Here is a 17602-nt window from a genome sequence, read left to right on the forward strand (position 1 = left end):
TTTCAAAATTTTTATCTACTTTCTGATTAATCTGTTGGTTGTGTATGTATATGTAAAGAAATATCAGATGAGAAGAAATTATAAATAATAAAAAGTAAAGTCAACCCAATAGATCTACTGAACCCAGTAATTTAATCTTCAATAAACGCGATATAAATCTGGTTGTACAAATCCGGATTTAGCTATAACATCTCCGGATAAAACTTTGTACCTAGACGCTATATAAGAAAGACTTTAGTTTTTCATACAAAAATATGAAACCAGTAAAGAAAGTCCTATAATTTAAAATTCAAAGGACTAAATATGCCGAAGCATTTGTATCTTTTAAATTCGGACTTGTATTGTCCATTTGGTTCAAAAGTAATTTGAAATCACATAAAGATATATATGGGATCTCGATAAAATTTGGCAAAGATATTTCTGAGCTGTATTTGATATATTTCCCTGAATATCGTTGTTACGGAGTGCATATTACGGCTGTGGGTAATAAATACAACAAATCGGATGAACAATATATATGAGAGCTATAGCTATATCTGAACCGATCTTCACCAAATTTGGCATAATACCTTCTAGACTCAATTCGGTCGTATATGCCAAATTCCATCCCATTTGGGCAAATATTAGACGTTTAGTGAACAATAAAAGGTAAATCGGACGAAGTTATATATGGGAGCTATATCCAAATCTGAACCGATCTCGATAAAATTTAGCAAATGTATTTCTGAGCTGCATTTGATATATTTCCCCAAGTATTGTTGTTACAGAGTGCATATTACGGCTGCGGAGGACAAAAATAACAAATCGGATGAACACTATATATGTGGGAGCTATAGCTATATCTGAACCGATTTCGATCAAATTTGGCATACTTATTTTCAGATCTAATTTGGTTGTATGTGCAAAATTCCATACTATTCGGGCTGATATTACACGTTTGGTGCACAATAAAAAGCAAATCGGACGAAGATATATATGGGAGCTATATCTAAATTTTGACCGATTATCTCCAATTTCAATAGGGTTCGTCCTTGGGCCAAACAAATGTTGTTTGGAAAATTTCATCTCAATCGGATAATAGATGCGACCTGCATTTTTTCACAAGAATACATGGACAGACGGACTGACATGCATAAATCAACTCAGAAAGTGATTCTCAGATCATCAAAAGGAACTATGAGTCTATCTCGTTTCCTTTTGCCTGTTACAAACAAATGCACAAAGACATAATACCCTGACCACCTTGTGGTGTAGAGTATAAAAAGTAAACAAGACAACATTTCGTTAGACCCAGCAGAGTAATGGCACGTTTTCACAAAGAATATATACCCTGGTAAATCGTGATAATTGAACATTAAGAATAAATTTTAGGATTGTTTTTCATAGACAAATTGATGGTGATTGGTCAATTATCAGGCTGAAAGATTTATATTTAAACGTACTTTAAGCATAAGCAACTGAACCATAAAACAGCTGTTCGAAACAACCATTGACAAAGTGTTTCTCACATTTCGCTCATTTTTCCTAAACTCATGGTACAATTGAATCAAGGTAACCTCATGTCAAATAATTGTACCAAGCTTTGCATTTTCTGGGATTTACCTCGCCAAATTTTACATAATTGATAACAGTTTCCCATCTCTGATTTATGCATATATGTACAATGGATTTTTAAATAAACATTTTGATCATGAGAAGTTGTCAAATGTGTAATATTGACATTAGCTTCCTTATTTTACTATTGTTAAGCATTTGCGTTAAAGGATGGCATTCAGTGAAACTGTGTAACAACTGTGAAAAAAAAAACACAAATAATTGAATTATCCAGCCCATATAAGTAGCAATTTTACGACTTCTCTGTAAAAAAATATGTTTGCTTCAAATCAAATTCAAAGGCTTGCGAGCTGAACATATCGCAATATTCCATTCGGCAAATAGTGAAAAATGAGCTCGGGGTAAAACCATTGAAATTCCAAAAAGTGCAAGAACTTACACCGCAACAGAAAGAAAATAGACTCAAAACAGCCACAGAGTTGCTTCGCTTGGCCGAAAGTGGTGAACTGCCGAATTTGGTTTTCTCCTATGAGAAAACATTCGTTGTCCAGCAGTTTGAAAACAAACAAAATGATCGTGTTTACTTGCCAAAGAGGTCAGCTGAAAATGTGCACCTTCGGTTGGGCACCAGAACTCAAGCGCCGGCCATGGTGATGTTGGGGCCGCCATAACAGCCGATGGTCGCTCTCCGCTCGCATAAATCGACCGTGACATCAGAATAAGTGCTCTAACGATAGCGACTTGTGGTTTTCCAGCCAAATATAAAGAAGTCACACTATCACTTTTTTTCTGGAAAATTCTCACCAAAATGCTTTTGTACGCACCCGTATTTTGCCGTCGTTTTCCTTTATAATTTGACATTAATATGCCTAGCCATGATGACTAGCTGCTTATTTGCCCACGCCTTAAGATTATTGATGTTTACCTTGTCTTATGAGTTATTGCTGAGGATCGGGATTACATTGGTCCCCATGATATGACATATTTGCATTATAAATACTATAAAGATCTTGGGAACATATTTTAATCAAGTGAACTATAATTTTCTTTCAGGTATTTGTTTTTGTCCACCTCATGACACACTACACTACACTATATGTTATTTTGCATAAGTTTCTAACACCACATATATTCTTCGATGACCTATAATATATTTATTTATGTTCAGAGTTAAATTCAATGCCGATTTAAATATGTCCATCTGTCTGTCCGCCCGTTCGTTGTATTATCAGGGCTAGAGGTTTCAATATTAAAAAACCTTTCGGACCCCATGACGTCGTTATTTTCCTTGTTTCGATTTCCAACCGAATGGACTGTACTTTAGCATTTTGAATTCTATTTGGTATGGACATTTTTCATATGAAAAATAACGTTCTGAAATAATTAGCATATAGTTGTGTTGATTGATTTGCGATCTAAAGACCCGATTACACATTATGTCAGTGTCATGTGTAAACCAACTTTTTCACATTTTATACTTTACATTTTTATGCCATATCTTTAGGAGCTCCAAATATTTTTTAAACTTAAAATTAAGGCAGTGCCGTACAGAATTAATCTACTCACTACTATAAAAACACTTGTATCATATTTATTATACACTTGTAGTACAACTAAATTAATTAATAACTTCCACCATTAGGTAAAGAAAACATTGTTATATAAAATTATCTGGATTCAAACGTGTTGCACTTTAAGCTAACATGACATGACAATTTTTAAATCTAAAATGATTGTTATCAATTGCGAGAATTAAATACCAAATTTTGTGGGTAAATGTGGCTAGGACTATCAAAATACTGAATATTTGTGCGTACCGTTGTGTGGAACTCGTTGACCAATATGGACAATGTTTTTGGTTGTAGAATCTATTATGAAGTACAAATACCAAATGTTACACAAATCTATTAGAAAATGTGGCTTAAATCGTCAAAATGCCGAATATCCGAAGGTATGAAGCTAAAACTCGTTACGAAGAAAAAATACCACGTTTTAGAGAAATCCGTGGAAAAATATGGTTAAAATCATCGAAATACCGAATATCGGGAGGTGCCGTTATATCGGGGCTATACGAACGAACGTGGACCTATGTATCCAATGTTCCTCCACCGGAGCTAGAACCCATTGCGAACTACAAATGCAATTTTTTAAACAAATCATTAAAATACCGAATATCGGTAGGCACCGTTATATGGGGGCTATACCAAAACGTTGACATATGTATCATTTTCAATACCAAACAACCTGGGCAAAATGCAACTTGCTGTGCCAAATTTTAAAGGTCTACGTCAAATAATATAGGCTGTATCGTGATCTCAGACAGACGGACTTCGTTAAACTTTAGGGTCTATGACGAATATTTAGAGGTGTCGCACACGATATGACAAATCAAATCTACCCTCCTTTCCAAAGCAACTCTAAAATCATGTGTCACAGCTACGATCGTATTGTGCACTAAAGGCTAGATCACTCATTATGATAGATAATGTGTAACATAATGTGTAATCGTGATGTAAAGTGATGTTCTTCACAATTATCTGTAGCATATTTATATCATACTTTTAGCCGCTTCCCAGAATTTTTAAACTAACCAAAGTAAATAGTAAATAAAAAAGCTGTAAGTTCGGCCGGGCCGAACTTTGAATACCCTCCTCCATTTGGAACGAATTTGGTAATTTTCAAAAAAATAAAATCCGTTAAAAATTCTTTTAAAATCTTCAAAATACCAAATGCAGTATCCATCACGAACTTTAAATGCCGAATTCCGATGAATAATGTCGCTAAAATCATCAAAATACCGAATATCGGGAAGTACCGTTATATGGGGGCTATACGAAGACGTGGACCTGCACAGACAATTTTTTGTCTTAGGCTGTAGTATTCATTACGAACTTCAAATACCAAATTTGAACCAATTCCGGTGAATAATGTCGCTAAACTCATCAAAATACCGTCATCAAAATACCGAATATCTGGGAGGTACCGTTTGCCCATTTTCAATACCAAAAGTCCTGCAGACATAATATACATTTGAGTAAACTTTCATCAATCTACTTCATTTTGTTCAGAAGCTAGAGTGACAGACGGACGGACATCGCTAAATCGACATAGAATTTTATGCTGATCAAGAATATATATACTTTGTGTGGTCTAAAATGTATATTTCGAGGTGTTAAACGGAATGACAAACTTAATATAGCCTCCATACTATGGTGGAGGGTATAAAAAAGAAGGCAAGTTCGGCCGTGCCGAACTTTTAATACCCTGCACCATGTGGAAGGAACTTGAAAAATTTCCAAAAAATCCGCAAATGCCGTTTAATGATGACCTATATACGGGGCCATACGAAGCCGTGGACCGGCATAAGTAATTTTTTGTCATAGGCTGTAGTACTCATTAAGGTCTTCATATACGATATTTGAAACAATTCCAACGAATAATGTAGATAATAACCATCAAAATACCGAATAAAGGGAGATAGCGTTATATGCGGGCCATACGAAGACGAAGAACTGCATACCGTTATATGGGGCTATACGAAAACGTGGAAAAATTAGGTTAATAATGTCGCTAAAATCATTAAAATACCTAATATCGGGAGGTACCGTTATTTTTGGAGTCTATATGAAGACGTGGACCGTGGGTATAAAAATTGTTGGGAGCTCAATAAAGTATGCTACTCCTTCTGTTTAATATGCATTTAAAATTGTATATACAAATATTTTGTGGTTCTAAAAAAAATCATGAATTGAAAAATGTATTTATTGTAATGTAAAAAATGTAAAATAAAAACGTGCTAAATTTAGACCGTGCACACGAAGAGGTTGTCCCTGGGATTCATTAATTGCCATAGGAAATGCCAAATGTACAGGAAACTACATCTTTTAAAGTTCAACCGCATTTGTTTGCTATTAGTGAGATTCGAGGTAGCAATACATATGAACCTATATACTTCCTCGTAATAGTCGTAGTCTCAATTAAAATGTTGTGTACTTTTTTTATACCCTCCACCATACTATGGAGGGTATATTAACTTTGTCATTCCGTTTGTAACTCCTCGAAATACTCATGTCAGACCCAACAAAGTATATATATATTCTTGATCAGCGTAAAATTCTAAGTCGATTTAGCGATGTCAGTCCGTCTGTCTGTCTGTCTGTCTGTCTGTCCGTCTGTCTGTCTGTCTGTCTGTCTGTCTGTCCGTCTGTCTGTCTGTTGTAATCACGCTATCTTTCGAATGAATTGAGATAGATGGCTAAAATTTTGCACACATGTTTATTTTTCCAGTAGGCAGGTTAAGTTCGTAAATGGGCCATGTAGGTCCACGTTTTCATATAGCTCCCATATAACGGTAACCCCCCTATATTCGGTATTTTGATGATTTTAGCGACGTTATTACCCGGAATTGTTTCAAATTTGGTATTTGAAGTTCCAAATGGATACTACACCCTAAGATAGAAAATTGTCTGTGCAAGTCTATGTCTTCGTATAGCCCCCATATAACGGTACCTCCCGATATTCGGTATTTTGATGATTTTAGCGACATTATTCACGGGAATTGTTTCAAATCTGGTATTTGAAGTTCCAAATGGATACTACACCCTAAGACAGAAAATTTTCTTTGCAGGTCCACGTCTTCGTATAGCCCCAATATAACGGTACCTCCCTATATTCGGTATTTTGATGATTTTAGCGACGTTATTCACCGGAAGTGTTTCAAATTTGGTATTTGAAGTTCCAAATGGATACTACACCCTAAGACTGAAAATTGTCTGTGCAGGTCCACGTCTTCGTATAGCCCCCATATAACGGCACCTCGCTATGTTCGGTATTTTGATGATTTTAGCGACATTATTAACCGGAATTGTTTAAAATTTGGTATTTGAAGTTCGTTATGGGAACTACAGTCTGTGACAGAAAATTGTCGGTGCGGGTCCAGTTTCGAATTTGAATATGGTAATGGCTTATGACAAACAATGCATATGTATGTCCACGTCGTATAGACCCCAATATAACGGCTATATTCGGTATTTTTAAAATTTTAACAGAATTTTTTAAGGATTTTATTTTTTGAAAATTTCCAAATTCGTTGCAAATGGTGGAGGGTATTAAAAGTTCGGCCCGGCCGAACTTACTGCTTTTTAACTTGTTACTGTTAGAATTTTTGACTTACATAGCGTGTTTGGTGCAGAAAAATTTATATAGGAACTATATATAAATCTGAGCCGATCTCAATATTATTTTGCGATTTTTTATAAAATTTCGTTACACATTCTAGATTTAATTGAAACTGAAGATACATAGCGTATTTGGTGCATCAAAAACATAAAATCGGACGAAAATACATGTGGGAGATATTTGAAGATTTTTGAGAATTTATTTTTGTTCCAAATTCCGTCATAGAATTCAAATTTGAAGACTATAACCGGACAAAAGATATTTGCATAAAATATCTATGCTGATGCTATATCTCCAGTTCCCAGTGGTGTTTCAAAAATTTATATAGCTTATGTTACTCTCAGGCGATGCTATACTATGTCTGGAAATTTTAAGGAAAATCTGTTTAGCGATTTTTGTGTCTATTAATTACAAACAAACAATCAAACGTACAAACATTCTCCTCTTTAATAGATATAGAGAAGATGAAAAAGTTGCTTAATTTGATTATTGTTTCATTTCGAATTGCAACAAATTGTCAAAATTTGTCCAGCTGTTCTCAAGTTATAAGGGTAGTAAGTAATATCACTTTCTTTATTTGAAGCACTTGCTTTCAGGATGAATTCCGTCGGAAGTGCCAAAATTCATTCAATTTGTGCTGATAGTGGCCATTTGGGGCACAAAAAATCTGTAATCGGATAAAGATATATATGGAGCATGTGAGAGATATTAACACCAAATCGTATAAAACATATATATGGGAGCTATGGCTATAACTGAACCGGTTTTCACCAAATTTGATTTGCTTGTAGACTGAATTCGGTCGGGTGTGCCAAAATTCAATCCATTTGCGCTGATATTAGCCATATGGTGTGCAATAAACCTGAAATCGGATAAGGATATATATGGGAGCAATATCCTAATCTGATCCGATTTTGATAAAATTTGATAGAGGTATTTTTGAGCTCCATAAATTATCTGCTACCAAGATCATTGTTGTGGAGTACATATTATGCATGTGAGGGGCTTTAACCCCCAAATCGGATGAAACCTACATATGGGAGCCATAGCTATATCTGAATCGGTTTTCACCAAATTTGAATTACTTATTTTTAGGATGAATTTAGTTGGATGTGCCAAAATTCAGGTTATTTGGACAGATATTGGCCATTTGGTGCACAATTAACTCGAAATCTGTATATACACTGGTGGCCAAAACTAAAGCAACTGAAATTACAAGAAGAATGATTGCTCTGTAACTTGTTTAAAAATTAAGAAAATCAGAAAGTTTTTCTAGTTTTAAGTTAGGCACGTTATTTAATTTTATAAAAACTTTAAACAAAAAACCAAAATTCATTTTTATATAAAAAATAATGTATGGTAAAGTCAAATAACCCGAATTTGGCTTGGACAAAACAAAATCAACTCTGTTGTATATTCGTATGATCGCTTCAATTTCAATTATTTTAACTTTTATATCTATTCCTTGTTGCTATCTTCAATTTACAATTGCAATTTCGCCTGTCATAAATCATTTTTGAGAAGTTTTTTACAACAGTATATGTTTGTTTTCGTTTTTTAAGTACTGCCCAAAAAGTTTAAAAATAGCTATTTGTGATTTCTGTGATTTCCCGTATACAAAGTCGGTTTTATGAAACTGGATCAGCAGTAACAGTCTATAACGGATAAAAGCCGTGAAAATTTCAGCCCGACTGATCAACAAATTGTGAGGAAAAAAAACAACCATTTAAGAGTTCAACTGGATTGGTGAGAGAGCTATCATTGGATATAAGCTGGAGATCAGTGCGTAGACGAGTAGTGGCAGCTGGTCTGCATGCCCGTAAGCCATCAAAAAAGCCATTTATATCTGGAAAAATCGGAAACCCATGATAACATTCGGAAACGATAATATTATTTGGAATGCAGCTCAATGGAAAAATATTATATTCTGGGATGAGTCTACGTTTTAAATTAAAGGCTCAGACATGAAATATATTACGGTGAGAAGACCAAAAAATTAAAGAGTCAAGCCGCAATGTTGCAAGTGTAGCAAAGGTAGGGTGAAGCATGAGGGAGGGTCAAAAATGGTGTGGCGCTGTTTATACCCTACACCACAGGGTGGTCAGGGTATTATGTCTTTGTGCATTTGTTTGTAACAGGCAAAAGGAAACGAGATAGACCCATAGTTCCTTTTGATGATCTGCATAGAATCACATTCTGAGTCGATTTATGCATGTCCGTCCGTCCGTCCGTCTGTCCGTCTGTCCATGTATTTTTGTAAACAAAGTACAGGTCGCATTTAATGCCCGATCCAGATGAAATTTTGCACAGATCATTTGTTTGGTCCAAGGACGAACCCTATTGAAATTGGAGATAATCGGTCAAAATTTAGATATAGCTCCCATATATATCTTCGTCCGATTTGCCTTTTATTGTGCACCAAACGTGTAATATCAGCCCGAATTGTATGGAATTTTGCACATACAACCAAATTAGGCCTGAAAATATGTATGCCAAATTTGATCGAAATCGGTTCAGATATAGCTGTAGCTCCCATATATATTGTTCATCCGATTTGTTATTTTTGTCCACCGCCGCCGTAATATGCACTCTGCAACAACAATATTTGGGGAAATATATCAAATACAGCTCAGAAATACATTTGCAAAATTTTATCGAGATCGGTTCAGATTTGCATATAGCTCCCATATATAACTTCGACCGATTTACCTTTTATTGTGCACCAAACGTCTAATATTTGTCCAAATGGGATGGAATTTGGCACATACGACCGAATTGAGTCTAGAAGTATGTCAAATTTGGTGAAGATCGGTTCAGATATAGCTATAGCCTCCATATATATTATTCATCCGATTTGTTATATTTGTTACCCACAACCGTAATATGCACTCCGTAACAACGATATTCAGGGAAATATATCAAATACAGCTCAGAAATATCTTTGCCAAATTTTATCGAGATCGGTTCAGATTTGGATATAGCTCCCATATATATATTTATCCGATTTCAAATTAATTGTGCACCAAATGGTCAATACAAGTCCGAATTTAAAAGATACAAATGCTTCGGCATGTTTAGTCCTTTGAACTTTAAATTATAATTATAATCATAGCGTGTATGATTGAATTCTCCCATAAAAACTTTTAATTGTTATGTGGAGCTCTACTAAATTAGCAAAGTGGTGTAGGGTATCATAAAGTCGGCCCCGCCCGACTTTAAGACTTTCTTTACTGGTTTTCTTTCTATGAACTTGGGCCTATCCATGGAATAAAGGAAGTTATGGATTGGTTTGTTTAGAAAGATTGTTGTTCCCTTTCGCTGAGGAAAATATTCAGCTTATTTTGGTGTTTCAGCATGACAATGATACAGCATCAAAACTTGTCAAAGATGGTTGCGTTAGTCAAAAGTCGGTGTTTTGTCATGGCTGGCAAAATCACCTGGCCTAAACACCATAGAAAACCTTCGGAAACAAATAAACTCAACATATTCCAAAGAGTTCAGGGTGCCTGGGAAAGCATACCCAAGGATCAAATTAAGCATGTTATAAAATCAATGTCTCGTAGGTGTGCAGCTGCTATCAAAAATAATGGATATCCTTTCGACTACTAGCCAAAATTTAATTATTTGAAAATAAAAAATCAAAAAGTTGCTTTAGTTCTGACCAAACAAAACTTGGGTCATTTTAGTTTTCCATATAATATTCTTCATTCAAAATTATTTTTGTATTTTAATTTTTAGTTTTTTAAAAGTGAATAAAGTACCACTTATTACTTTGTTTATTTTTGTAAAAGTTACAGGGTATTTGTCTTTGCGACTTCAGTTACTTTAGTTTTGGCCACCAGTGCATATATATGGGAGCTATATCGTAATTTCAACCGAGTTCGTCCTTGGGCCAAACAAATATTGCTTGCAACATTTTATCTCAATCGGATAATAATGGCATTTGCATTTTGTTCACAAAAATGACTCAGAAAGTCATTCTATGACGATCTTCAAAAATAAATATGGGTCTATCTCGCTTCTTTCTCCATGTTACAGACAAATGCACAAAGTCATAATAACCTTACCGTTATGTGGTGTAGGGTATAAAAATGCGATAGCAATTTCTATTTCTTTACAATCTCTACTTTATTTATGTATTGTTTGTCAAATTTGTATTTTGTTTATATTTTTCTTTCTACTGGAAGTTTGACATAAATCAACGCAACTGTAAATTGAAGGTGTGTCTGGTTACTCTAAAATTTGTAACAATTGTTACAAATTGTTACTGGAAGTCGTCTGTTAACCCGAAAGTTCTGCAAAAGAGAGCGGTTGGAGAGAGAAATTTTGACAGTTCTTTCAGTGAGAGTTTGCAAATTCTTGCTGGACAAATTTCTTCTTGCAATCACTTGCAACTCTTCTTCTTCTCATTCATCGACATTCAATCAGATGTTTTCTATTGTTTGTTTAGTTTCAATTTGAGAACAACGTAAAAGAATGTGAAAAAAAGTAAATATTAATATGTAATAAGAAAATAAAAGACTATTTCCAACATTTTTATTTAAAAAACTTGTAAAACTAGTATTGCTTCCTTTGTTTTAATTCTCCTTATGGGGACAAATTGGTTTGTTTTGACAAACCAGCTGATTAGTTGCAAACTTCTGCAGGAATACCGTCTGTTTACTTTTCGCATTTTCCTTGCAAAAGAGAATAAAACTACCTTACTCTCTCAGAAAGAAGTTGCTGGACAATTCCTGATGGAAAAGTAACCAGACACACCTTGAGTATTCCTGCAGAAGTTTGCAACTAATGATTTGTCAAAACAAACCAATTTGTCCCCATAAGGAGAATTAAAACAAAGGAAGCAATACTAATTTTACAAGTTTTTTAAATAAAAATGTTGGAAATAGTCTTTTATTTTCTTATTACATATTATAATTTACTTTTTTCACATTCTTTTACGTTGTTCTCAAATTGAAACTAAACAAACAATAGAAAACATATGATTGAATGTCGATGAATGAGAAGAAGAAGAGTTGCAAGTGATTGCAAGAAGAAATTTGTCCAGCAAGAATTTGCAAACTCTCACTGAAAGAACTGTCAAAATTTCTCTCTCCAACCGCTCTCTTTTGCAGAACTTTCGGGTTAACAGACGACTTCCAGTAACAATTTGTAACAATTGTTACAAATTTTAGAGTAACCAGACACACCTTTTATTACACACATTTACATTTGAAGACCTCTAAGTAAATAATTAGGTATTTACATGTGTTTGTATAAATTCACATGATTGATGATTGTAAAGTTATTCGCACCATTTAATGGTAAACATATATGTATGTATGTATGTATGTAGGTACACAGGTGTTTGTATACAGGCGCAAAACCATAATCGAATTTTATTTGTGTATGTATGTATATACGTATATTGTACATTCATATGTGTGACGCAAAAGTCGGCATGCAATGAATTCTTCTCGTTTTTGAATAAAAACCATCAGAAAGCGATCTTCGACAAAGATGAAAACAAAAACAACAAGTGTAGACATACATAGTATGTATGTACTCGTATTTGCGTGTGTGTGTGTGTGTGTATACTTACGAGAAAATGTTTTTCTTTTTTAATATTTTCTCAAAATGGGGAATGCAAATGCGTCCAACAAGACTACCAAAATTTCGTCGATCGACGTGCCTTGCTTGCTGCTAACTGCAGGAAGTTCTTTGTGTGCCACCACCAGATTACGAATGGCCCGGGTGATTTGAAGTCCCACAGTGACGACGCAAATCACGGCTGATGAATTGATGTGGTCGTTTGGCGGTTTGCGGCGTCAGTTGGCGGTTGTCTGTGGCTACTTTTCCACTTCGTTTTACACAGAACAAGTTGCGTAATACTGCCTTCTTTCTTTCAGTGTATTTGGAATTCGCTGTGTCGCGGGTCTTTCGCTTCGGTTTGGATCAATTTATTGTTGCTTTGCTGGCGCAGCTCTGCTGCGGCTTCTTCACCCTTCAGTGCTAAATTTCCTGACCTGGAATGGAAATGCAATCGAACAGTGGCATTGTTTCAAAGCCGCTCGTATTTTTTTCGACAATTGCCCGGGTGTTGAGGTGTGCGAGCGCCCGTATTCGTATGTGCGTTTATAGGTATGTTTATTTTTGTTTCTTATTAAATTCTTCACTTAATTCCGTCAAAAAGGCACCGATCTCCCTTAGAAATTGAAACTAAAAACGAAGGGGAAACTAAATTTATTTTGGAAATATCACCAAAAATACTGCGTTCGTTGAAAAAATTAGCTCTGTTATAAAAATAGAACAGATTCTTTGAAATTGCAACACATCGAGCAGAAGAAGTTTTCCGTTGATTCTTGACACACAATTTGCTGGGGGAACTCACAATTGCACTATGAATCGATGGAACACTTCGATTTCATACGTTTTCCGTATCTTTCGTTTAGCAATAGGATTCTAATTGGATATTAATTATTTTAACGGAAATACGCTTATTTTATATACTTTTAGTTAGCAAATCGATTTCTTAATGGCTTCTTAATTTTTGAACAATATATTTATCCCTTTCACTCTCGCTGCAGGTATATGGCGTTTCTTTGGCACGGCACGGATTCCGCTGCGATTTTCGTTGCAAACATTAGCACGCTCGGAGAAGAACTAACGTGTGGAAACTTGTGCCGCAGATCGCTTAGCCCCGAAAATGTATTTGGGAAATTCAATTTTCCTCTCGCTCTCTTTATCTGTTTTCCTATGTTTCATTTTTCCGGTATCACATTGTGAAATTTATCGACAAATCGGAAAATGACTTTGACTTTTGTTATAGCGAAAGCAAAGTTCTCCAACAATTTCAGGAGCTGCAAAAAGAAAACGTTTACAGCGTTACCTTAAATTCGGCGGAGCATACACAAATACTTAACTTCCCTACTATGGTAAAATGTCCATATCATAAAGTCTACCAACTAATAAACCATGGTAATCTCAGGCTATCATACGATTAAATTTTTTTATTTTTTTGTCCCTTCATTGTCAAATGCATATTTTGTAGTTCTTCCTTAAGTATGGGCGTACCGCTGGTAAGAAATTTATATTTATTTTCGAACAAATATTTTTTAATTTTCACGCCTTTAGAGTATAAAAGTATAAAAGTCAAAGAAGAAAATAATTTAAAACAAGAAACTAAAATATTGGTCTGATAAGTCATGTAAAACTTAATTATATTACACTGACATCACCGAAAAAGCTTCCTAAGATGAAGGGGTCGAATTCTGTGTTTAAGTCCATGTTTAAGTCCAAGAACAGATAAATAAACGTAGTATTCCTAAAGGGCTAAGTACATAAGAAGCATGAAGTCATGGCACGGCCTATTTTGTGACATTTCACAAAGGAATTACAGAGCCGCACTAAAATCCTGCCGTCGTTTTTCATTATAATTTGGCATTAATATGCCTAGCCATGACTTCAAGCTTTTTATGTATTTGCAGCCTAAAGGGCTAAGTACATAAGAAGCTTGAAGTCATGGCTAGGCATATTAATGTCAAATTTTAATGGAAAACGACGGCTGGATTTTAGTGCGGCTCTGTAATCCCTTTGTGAAATGTCACAAAATATGCCTAGCCATGACTTCAAGCTTCTTATGTACTTAGCCCTTAAGATATGGAACGTATACGTTTTTATGTGAAAAGGAAAGCCGAAACAATTAACTTTGCACTATTGTGTTTTGACTCCCTTTCAATTTCAAATCACAATATATAGACCACGATCGAGTATATCGTATGTTAGGTAACGCTGTTACAGGCATATTTTATTATTATTATTTTTTATTTTTTTTTTTTTTTGAAACTATTTGTAATGGCCAAAGTCGTATTAGAAATAGTTAGAACAACGGAGAAAAGATACAACAATACAAAGTGAAACCAGTAAAGAAAGTCTTAAAGTCGGGCGGGGCCGACTTTATAATACCCCACACCACTTTACTAATTTAGTAGAGCTCCGCATAACAATTAATCGTTTTCATGGGAGAATTCAACATACACGCATTCATAATTATATATAATTATAATGATAATTATAATTTAAAGTTCAAAGGACTATATATGCCGAAGCATTTGTATCTTTTAAATTCGGACTTGTATTGCCCATTTGGTGCACAATTAATTTGAAATCGGATAAAGATATATATGGGAGCTATATCCTAATCGAAACCGATTTCAATAAAATTTGGCAAAGATATTTCTGAGCTGTATTTGATATATTTCCCTGAATATTGTTGTTACGGAGTGCATATTACGGCTGTGGTTAACAAATATAACAAATCGGATGGACAGTATATATGGGAGCTATAGCTATATCTGAACCGATCTTCGCCAAATTTGACGAACTAGCTTCTAGACTCAATTCGGTCGTAAGTGCCAAATTCAATTCCATTTGGACAAATATTAGAACGTAAATCGGTCGAAGTTTTATATGGGAGCTATATCCAAATCTGAACCGATCTCGATAAAATTTGGCATACTTATTTTCAGGTCTAATTTGGTTGTATGTGCAAAATTTCATACTATTCAGGCTGATATTACACGTTTGGTGCACAATAAACAGCAAATCGGACGAAGATATATATGGGAGCTATATCTAAATTTTCACCGATTATCTCCAATTTCAATAGGGTGTGTCCTTGGGCCAAACAAATGATTTGTGTAAAATTTCATCTGGATAGGGCAATAAATGCGAACTGTACTTTGTTTACAAAAATAAATGGATAGACGGATGGACGGACATGCATAAATCGACTCAGAATGTGATTCTATGCAGATCATCAAAAGGAACTATGGGTCTATCTCGTTTCCTTTTGCCTGTTACAAACAAATGCACAAAGACATAATACCCTGACCACCTTGTGGTGTAGGGCATAAAAAGAACATTAAGTTTGGGCGGGCCCATGGCATTTAACTCTATAGTAATACCAGTGTCAAATTCGATATGACGTTTGGTGATTCAATTTCTTTTCTTGGTGTATAGTAGGTATACACTTTTTTGATACAACAGTTCTCTGTGAACATATTTTTTGCCTAATAATAGAAAAAACAAAAACACTGTTATAATTGAAAATAAGTAAAAAACATTAAGTTCGGCCGGGCCGAAAATTAAATACTCTCCACCTTAGATAAAGGAAAAATTTTTATATAAAAGTATCTGAAGTGAAGCGTGTTTCACTTTAAACTTCATATACCAGTAAGACCTTTTGCATAATGCAGTTAAACTTATCAAAATATCATAAAGCGATTGAGGCCGTTATATGGGGCCATACCAAAACGGGAACCTCTATAGACAAATTTATACTTCAAGGACTGTCATCTATCAAATCCTCTGTAATACTAAATTTAGAACAATTATGTGGGTAAATGTGACTAGGATTATCAAAATACAGAATATCGGTGGGTATCGTTATATGTGCGCTATAGGAACTAAATATTCAATGTTCTGCCACCGGGCTAGAGCTATTATGAACTAAAAATACCAATTTTTATCAAAATATCGAATATCGACAGGCACCGTTATATAGGGGCTATACCAAAAGGTAGACCTACACATACAATATTTCGCAACAGGAGCTACAACCTAATACGAACTACAAATACCAATTTCTGGACAAATCCGCTAAAAAATGTGCAAAAATCATCAAAACATTAGTGAAAAAAAATTGGTAAAAATCATCAAAATACCAAATATTGGGGGGGTATCGTTATCTGGGGGCTATACCAAAATGTGAACCTACACACACATTGTTTCGCCACACGAGCTACAACCCATTACGAACTAAAGATACCAATTTCTGGACAAATCCCTTTAAAAATATGCAAAAATAATCAAAACACCGAATATCGGGAGATACCGTTATATGGAGGCTATACCGAAACGTGGACCTATACATACATTCTTCCGCCACATGACCTAGAACCCATTATGACCCACATGACCCATTTGTTGATCATAATGGTTTCTAATGTTTCCTTTCCCCTAAGGTGGAGGGCAATTAAAGTTCGGCCCGGCCGAACTTAATGTTTTTTACTTGTTATTCTAACTAATGGTCGGTTCCAAAAAAAAATTATTAGAAAGAATATTATTTTATATAAACATTCACTTCTTAACGTAAACTCAAATTACAACTTTACGTATTTTCTTTTGCTTATATCTACCTGAAACATTAATATTGAATTCATATACAGGGTGAGATGAAAAAACTGCAACCAACTTCAGACTGCTGTCATTTCTAAGCCACTCGTCCGACAGCTGTTAAAATTATTGCAGTCACAGATCATTATATTGTTTATAAGCTACAAAAGCATTTTGGTGAGAATTTTCCAGAAAAAAAGTTATACGTGATGGAATTCAAGCGTGATGGTGTGATTTCTTTATATTTGGCTGGAAAACCACAAGTAGCTATCGTTAGAGCACTCCAGCATTTAAATGTGAATAAATCTTTTGTGTCTCGTACCATCGCTCGTTACTGTGATACTGGTAGCGTAGCCCGACGTCAAGGAAGTGGACGGAAGAAAACAGCAACATCAGCAGGAATGGTTCGAAAAGTAAAGAAGCGACTTGATCGAAACCCGCGTCACAGTGACCGAAAAATGGCTCGTGAGCTGAATATATCGCAATATTCCATTCGGCAAATATTGAAAAATAAGTTCGGATAAAGTCATTGAAATTCCAAAAAGTGTAAGAACTTACACCGCAACAGAAAGAAAATAGACTCAAAAGAGCTAAAGGGTTGCTTCGCTTGGCCGAAAGTGGTGAACTGCCGAATTTGTTTTTCCCCGACGAGAAAACATTCGTTGTCCAGCAGTTGTAAACAAACAAAATGATCGTGTTTACTTGCCAAAGAAGT

General features: G+C 35.0%; 1 protein-coding gene across 4 annotated transcripts in view; it reads right to left on the minus strand.

Annotated features, from left to right (window-relative positions):
• The window catches only part of LOC131805125 (rootletin), a 90703-nt gene extending 77348 nt beyond the window's left edge, over positions 1-13355 (minus strand). For 2 of the 4 annotated variants that reach the window (XM_059128386.1, XM_059128385.1), the window contains exon 1: positions 12314-13353. The gene's annotated coding sequence lies outside the window, so the exon portion shown is untranslated. Of the gene's footprint in view, positions 1-12313 lie in introns of all 4 variants that reach the window. The other 2 variants (XM_059128384.1, XM_059128383.1) reach the window with 2 other exon arrangements.
• Positions 13356-17602: the final 4247 nt, after the last annotated feature.

This window comes from Musca domestica, unplaced genomic scaffold, assembly GCF_030504385.1.
Source record: "Musca domestica strain aabys unplaced genomic scaffold, Musca_domestica.polishedcontigs.V.1.1 5, whole genome shotgun sequence".
Classification (NCBI taxonomy): Eukaryota; Metazoa; Arthropoda; class Insecta; order Diptera; family Muscidae; genus Musca; species Musca domestica.